This window comes from Bos mutus, chromosome 11, assembly GCF_027580195.1.
Source record: "Bos mutus isolate GX-2022 chromosome 11, NWIPB_WYAK_1.1, whole genome shotgun sequence".
Taxonomy (NCBI): domain Eukaryota; kingdom Metazoa; phylum Chordata; class Mammalia; order Artiodactyla; family Bovidae; genus Bos; species Bos mutus.
Genome location: NC_091627.1, coordinates 54,268,568 through 54,276,655, shown reverse-complemented (window position 1 = coordinate 54,276,655; position 8,088 = coordinate 54,268,568). Strand labels below are relative to the sequence as shown.

General features: G+C 36.9%; 1 non-coding gene across 1 annotated transcript; it reads right to left on the bottom strand.

The window, feature by feature from the left end:
* Nucleotides 1-6,220: 6,220 nt before the first annotated feature.
* On the bottom strand, nucleotides 6,221-6,324 carry LOC138990029 (U6 spliceosomal RNA). Its single transcript, XR_011466206.1, has one exon. It is a non-coding gene; the product is annotated as a U6 spliceosomal RNA (small nuclear RNA).
* Nucleotides 6,325-8,088: the final 1,764 nt, after the last annotated feature.

Here is an 8,088-nt window from a genome sequence, read left to right as displayed (position 1 = left end):
TATATCTGGGAGAAAAGCACAAAAGATAGGTTTGTTTCCTTTGGGATAGATGGTAGGGAAGGAGGAAAAGAAATTATTATTTCTTAGAAGAGAGAAATTGTTCTATCTTGACTTAGGAATCAAAGTCAATAGCTGGGACCTGATTAGAAGTCTTCAAATAGGCTGCACAGGAGACCATCTAAGTTCTATGGAATTCTGGGAGTTAGCAAAGAAGATGGTGCTAGAACATGATCAGTGAAGTTGAGAAGAGACAATGCCTTCTTCAAAATTTCACATAAAGTATGCCTGTGATGCCACCATCCACATAACATGTTTCAGTGAAGGCTTTGAAGTCTCCCTTAATATGGCAATTGATATCATTATGAAGTGGTAAAAGAAAATACCCCTAGCACACTGTTCACCCTATTTTTGATATGTCTAGCACAACCTGGGTTTGAGTTACAACAAAATACAGAGTCTGTAAGGGAGTACCTATCCCTGCATACTGTAGCATGTTAAAGTCCTCTTAGAAGTTATCCTTTTAAGATCAAATAGACCAAATGTCAGAGAAGGCAATGGCACCCCACTCCAGTACTCTTGCCTGGAAAATCCCATAGACAGAGGAGCCTGGTGGGCCGCAGTCCATGGGGTCGCTAAGAGTTGGACAAGACTCAGCAACTTCACTTTCACTTTTCACTTTCTTGCACTGGAGAAGGAAATGGCAACCCACTCCAGTGTTCTTGCCTGGAAAATCCCAGGGACGGGGGAACCTCATGGGCTGCCGTCTATGGGGTCGCACAGAGTCGGACACGACTGAAGCGACTTAGCAGCAGCAGCAGCAGACCAAAGGTATATAATTTAATCCAAATAATCCACTTATTAAGAGGTGGAATAGAAACATGAATGCACAACTCATAAAAACCACAAGAAACAAGTTTCTTTTTTCACAATATTTTTGGACTATTTGGTAAATTGCAATAGATTGATTTAGCCTAATACACGGGAGAAGAAAGAATCAGTGTATTGGTGAGGGTCCTCAGAATAACAAGAATCGATAAGCAGCTGCTAGTTTGTAGGCTGTGTTTGCAGTAATCTGAAGGCTTAACTGAAGCAGAGGATCTGCTTTTAGGTTAGCTTACTTACATAGCTTTTGTCAGAAGGCCTCAATCCTTTTCTAGTTATCAGCAGAGGACTCAGTTTCTTGCCATATAGACTTCTCTACATGACAGCTGACTTTCATTAAAGTGAATGATTTGAGACAGCAAGTGAACAATCAAGATAGAAACCACAACATCTCATACAATCTAATCTCAGAAGTGATACAACATATTTTCTTCCATATGCAACTGGTTATGTGGATTCACTCTGGCACAATGTGGAAGAAACCACACAAAAGTGTGAATATCAGAAAGTGATGATCATTGGTGGCCATCCCAGAGGACAGCTAACACAGTAGATGTGAGGCCTTAAACACTTTAGTTTCCTTGTGATATAATTTGTTCATTTAAAACAGATTAAACAACAACACTGACTCATCAGTTTTAATGAAGTTTATGTAAATGCTATGTAAGAATCCATACTTATATTGTTATATATGTATTTAACACTTACAAAGAATTATTGTTTCATATAAAAACATAATATTAGACTACATCTAGCCTGAATTTTATAAGTATATTTTATTTATCAATACCCAATAAATATACTATATTATATATTTAAAGTAATTATATGATCAGTTAATTTGAAATAATACTTTTTATATATATGTTTCTATACTCAACTGAAATCATCTTTTTATACTATTAACTTCTTTTGGATGAAGCATCATTTTATTAATATTTGCATAGAATGTATTCTGTTGTCTTTCCTTATATTATGACAGCTATTTGTCAAAGAAATGAATGGCTCGGCAAAAAATGAATGAAACTTTCTTTATACATGATTTAATATAAATCAGTGCCTCACCAGAAAAGTTTTGATTTTCAGTGTACCAAGGGGATTTAAATTTTTTTTTTTTTCCCCTACCCTTACGCAGCAGTCGAAATACAGAGATCCTAAGGATAACCAGAAATTCTTCTGTGTATTCTCCTGGGCATTAATGGCTCAACATGTAACTCCCTTTCTACTTTGACCATGTTCAGAAATGAGTGAGAGAAATTCAAGAGGCAGGAAGCAGGCAATTGGAGATCAGTTTTACTTGTTACACTGTTGAGGCTGTATGGAGGGCATAACTCAGATCTCATTGAAGGGCTTGCTAACACTGCCTGAATTGAGACTATCTCCCCAAACTAACTAAGTCAAGTGATGTCCCAGGAACCTTAATGCTGGGCTGAGAGTGGGCAAACTTCCTTCTGCAGTAGGAGTCCGGAAGATGGATAAAGAAAGATGCTGAGCCAAAGAGCTCAGTTTCTCTCCTGCACTCACAAAAGCCATGAGTAGTTACTTTCTCCTGAGGAAGAAGAGTAAGGAAAAGTTTTCCCTGTGACTCTAATCAATCTTACCACATGGGAATGTGAAGCCACAAGAAATGAGTTCCTTTCCCCAAAATTTTTGATATCTTTATAAAAATAAATTATATAAGTTCTTTAAAATGGAAAGGACATGAATCAGTTTTTATAAGTCAATTGCTATTATATCACAGTTTCAGAAAATACTCAGAAATGCTACTACAGATGGAAAGTACATTTGTGTATACTTTTCCTTCCTGTTGATAGTAGACTCTAAATTTCTTATTGTAAATGATCTGCCAATTTATTTGATCCAAAAGTTGTTTATTTGCTTGATGTATTTTTCTATTTCTTTTATTTTATAATTTTCCCTGCAGTTTTTTTTTTTTTTTTTTTCTTTCTGTGAACTTTATATTGTGCCTTTCCCACCTCCATGGTATGCCATCATGAATGTTCCAGAAAGTCACTATCTGCTGTGAGACATCTCTATAACTGATATGTGCGATTACCATTTTTATCAATGTCATGTAGAATTATTAGGCAGTGATATAGAAACACACAGGTGATATCTGTAGAGTTATTTTTTCCAACTGAGACTGTCTTCAAAATTGTTAATAATTTAACAACTTAAGAATAATTTAACATACTTATAAGCTACTAGATCTTTTAAATATTGCACAAGATAATTTCTGTTTAAATATTTCCCATTACAATTTTCCTTTCCCTTTTCCAAAGGAAAATATTACTAATTTGGAGGGAGAGAGATACATTAAAATAAAATCTTTCTCCTCTCCTTAGATGCCTTTATGTAACTGATTGATTGGGAAAAAATAATTAGTCAATAATGTAAAGTGCATGACTATTTCAATCATTGTTTTTAACACTAGCTGTTTTATTAAGGAGATTTTTAAAAATAATTAACTATCTGGGTCTCACTGGATGCTTGACATTGTCAGAACTCATGGATTGCTTCAGATACTCAGGCGTGATTTTTAAGTCTGCTTTCAATATAAGGAATATATGTCTAAATGCTAATTAACAATAGGGATTATTGACCTGAAAAAGTCCTATCTTAGTGAAGCATTTAAAAGTTCTTCCAATGTTATTTCCAATTCTTCATCTTTATCCTTAGAAATAAACTACTAACTTACTCTCTCCATAGGTCTCAAAATGTTTTCTTCTAGCTCTTGTGCCAATAAAATTATTTATAGATACCAAACTCTATCTATCCAATCCCATTACTCATTTAATTCTTAATAATTTTATTCATTTTTCATGGGAATTTCCTTTGTTCTTCTTTGAAGAATACACTTATGGCACATTTAAGTTGCTATTGATTCATCTATACCTTTTGATCTGTTAATAAATAATGTTGGTATATATTCTGTAGTCTGCAGGTACCATCCACAATGATTTTGCTGACAAAGCTCTGTATAGTCAAAACTATGTTTTTTTCAGAAGTTGTGTACAGATGTAAGAGTTGGATCATAAAAACAGCTGAGTGCCAAAGAATTGAAGCTTGGACAGCAAGGAGTTCAAGCTGCTCAACCCTAAAGGAAATCAACCCTGAATATTCATTGGAAGGACTGATGCTGAAATTCTAATAGTTTTGTCACCTGCTGCAAAGAGCCAACTCACTGGAAAAGACCCTGATGCTGGGAAAGATTGAAGGCAAAAGGAGAAAAGGCAACAGAGGATGAGATGGTTAGATAGGATTACTGACTCAATGGACATGAACTTGAGCAAACTCTGGGAGAGAATGGAGGATAAGAACACCTGATGTGTTGTAGTCCATGGGGTTGCAGAGATGGACACAACTTAGTGACTACACAGCAACAACATATATTCTGTATTTTCACTTATGATTAATGATTTATTTTTCAAAATTATGCTACATAAGGCATGACACACATAAGTCTAAATGATGAACAATGAGTGAATGAATGAAAGTGAAAGTGAAGTGAAAACCCTCAGTTGTGTCCGACTCTGCAACCCCATGGACTATATAGTCCATGGAATTCTCCAGCCTAGAAAACTGGAATGGGTAGCCTTTCCCTTCTCCAGGGGATCTTCCCAACCCAGGAATCAAACCCTGGTTTCTCTCATTGCAGGCAGATTATTTACCAGCCGAGCCACAAGGGAAGCCCAAGAATACTGGAGTGGGTAGCCTATCCCCTCTCCAGTGGATCTTCTAGACACAGGAATTGAACTGGTGTCTCCTGCATTGCAGGTGGATTCTTTACCAACTGAGCTGTCATAATTAGCAAAATATAAATCCAGATTTCTAACCAGTGGTAAATAAGTAGAAGATAAATGTACATATTCAAAATAGAGAAGGCAGGATCAAGACAGCAGAGTAAGAGGATCCTGCTCACCTCCTTCCATAGACACACCCAGTGTGTACAGTGTAAGAAAACAACTCTTTCTGAGGATACCTGGAAACTAGCAGAATAGCTCTTCTACAATTTAGGAAACAAAAACAAACAAGCACAAAGCATCCAGATGGTTTTAAGGGTGCAAAGATACAATCTACTCAGGACCCACACCCTGGTGGATGACCCACAAGTGAAAGGCAATATCCCAAATGCAGATGTCCTTCCTAAGGAGCAAATGCTTTGAGACTCACATTAAGCACTCAAGCCCTAGGGACAAGTACTGGGAAGATGACCTCCCTGGTTTTAAAAACAGCAAGGCTTATATCCAGAAGAGCCAGACGGCTGTAGCAAATCAAGACTTCACTTTTAAAGGGCTAGCACACAACTTCACTTGCTATGCATCTGAGCACAGGGACAGTTCAGATTGAAAAGTGCAGGTGCTGTAGCTGGTCTACAGACTATCCCACCCCACAGAAAGTTCTGGTGCCAGTCACCCCCCACCAAGGTGGCAACACCCAGTGTGCACTGGCTTGTGCCAGTCTCCAGCTCCTACCTTCATATACACCAAAGCAGTGGTCCCCAGTGTACCCTGGGAGGGAAAAAAAATCACTCTATGCCTGAATCAGCTCTAGCCCTCCTACCAAAGTCACTAGGTATACACAGTCTGTATAGGGACTTTCCTACACAAGGACACACCTTCCTGGCTGGGAGAGGAACTCTTTTGCCTAATTCATAGAAAGAAATATAGACAGTCAAACAGAATTAGAAGACAAGGGATAAAACTGAAGAATAAGATAAAAATATCAGGGAAAAATTATGAAGAAGAGAAAAAGACTTGATAAAGAGTTTAAAGTGCCAGGCATAAAAACGTTCACAGAACTCTGGAGAAGAATGCAGAAGCATATTGAAAACTTTCAACAAAGGACCAATGACTGCTGTAGAACCAAAAAACTGAAATGGAAACTGCACTTGAGGAAATCAATTGGTGATAAGATAATACAGAAGAATGTGTAAAAAAAAAAAAAAAACCTGGAAAATAAAACAGTCTAAATTACTCAGAACAGTTTAAATTAAAATATCAAAATGAGAAAAAGATTTTTTAAAAATTAGAATAGTTTAAGTCTTTGTTTGTATGTTTCTTTCAATCCATTCAGCTACTCTATGTCTTTGATTTGAGCATTTATTCAGTTATATTTAAAGTAATTATTAATAGACCTGTACATATTGCCATTGTGTAACTTGCTTTCTTGTGGTTTTATAATTTATTTTTTGTTCCTTTCTTCTTTTGTGTACTCTCCTCCCTTGTGATTTGATAACTAGCTTTAGTATTTATACGTTACTTGGATTCCTTTCTCTTTTGTATCTGTGTATCTGTTACAGAGTTTTGGTTTCTAATTATCATAAGGTTTATAAATAAAACATATGGAATGCTTCATAGATTTGCCTGTTATCCTTGCACAGAGGCCATGTTTATCTTCTCTTTACCATTTCAATTCAGTAAATGGTCTGTGGAATCTAGCACTGAAGGGTTTGCTTATGTTAATTTTGAGTGAATAACGTGAGACTCAAAACAGTGAGTTAGTCAACTGTTTCTATTTCAAAGTCACCACTTTAAGATTTAGTGTCTTGAGAAGACAATAACTATGTATTTTTGGTCAGATCTTGGTTACATTGTGTAATAACTTAGCTGATTTGTGTGTAAAATAAGAACCTATGGAGTGAGAGAAATATTTGTAAATATATCTGATAAAGTGTTAATATTCAAAATATGTAAGACAGTTACATAACAACAAAAACAATTTGGCTTTAAAATGGTCAAAGTACATGAATAGATAATGTTCAAAGAAGACATCTAGAACACAAAAAGATACTCGTTTCTAATCATAAGGGAAATGTAGATCAAAACCTCACATCTGTTAGGATGGCTATTATCAAAAAGACAAGAAATAGTAAATGTTGCCAATAATTTGGAAAAGAGGAAACTGTGATACACTTTATTCCTGGCAGAAATATAAATTTGTATTTTCACTATGAAATACAAGATGGATGTGGTCAAAGTATTTAAAAAAAAAACTATCATATGATCTAGCAATTCCACCTTTGAGTATTTATTCAAAGGAAATGAATTTACTCTCCTATAGGTATAGATGCATCCCCATGTTGATTCCAGCATCATTCATAGTGACCAAACATTAAACAAATCCAAATAACCTATGTCTACTGGTGTATGATGGAGAAGGCAATGGCACCCCACTCCAGTACTCTTGCCTGGAAAATCCCATGGATGGAGGAGCCTGGTAGGCTGAAGTCCATGGGGTAGCTAGGAGTCGGACATAGCTGAGCGACTTCACTTTCACTTTTCACTTTCATGCATTGGAGAAGGCAATGGCAACCCACTCCAGTGTTCTTGCCTGGAGAATCCCAGGGATGCGGGAGCCTGGTGGGCTGCCGTCCATGGGGTCACACAGAGTCAGACACGACTGAAGTGACTTAGCAGCAACTGGTGTATGGATGGAAAAATAAAATATGAAATATATGTATATATGATGGAATATTTTTCTGCCATAAAAAGAAGAAAATCTTGCCATTTGGGGGTGGGGGGAACATGAATGGGTCTTCAGACATTATGCTAAGTGAATCAAGTCAGTCAGAGAATGATGAATACTACATGATCTCACTTCTTTATAAAATCTAAAAACATCAAACTCATAGAAATAGAGTAGAATGGTGATTGCCAAAGGCTGAGGGATGGAGGAAATGAGGAGATGACAGCTTAGATAGAAATACAAAGGCCAAAAGGCCATAGATTTAATATTTGATATGTATTTGATTTACTACTTTCTGATAATTCTCATTAAAACTTTTCATTTTTATTTAGCCACTCAGATAGTAAGATGATTGAGAAATATTTTAAAATATATTCTCACATATTCCACTCCCCCTAGGGTATTTTATCATAGGAAGAGATAGAAATTACTCAAAAGTATCACAGGTTAAGGGTTTCCCTGGTAGCTCAGCTGGTAAAGAATCCACCTGCAAGGAAAATCCCCTGGAGAAGGGATCAGCTACTCACTCCGGTATTCTTGGGCTTTCCCTGGTGGCTCAGGTGGTAACGACTCCGCCTGCAATGCAGGAGACCTCAGTTCAGTTCCTGGGTTGGGAAGATTCCCTGGAGGAGGGCATGGCAACTCACTCCAGCATTCTTGCCTGAAGAACCCCATGGACAGAGGAGCTTGGCTGGCTACAATCCATTGGATCCCAAAGTGTTGGTCACAACTGAGCGA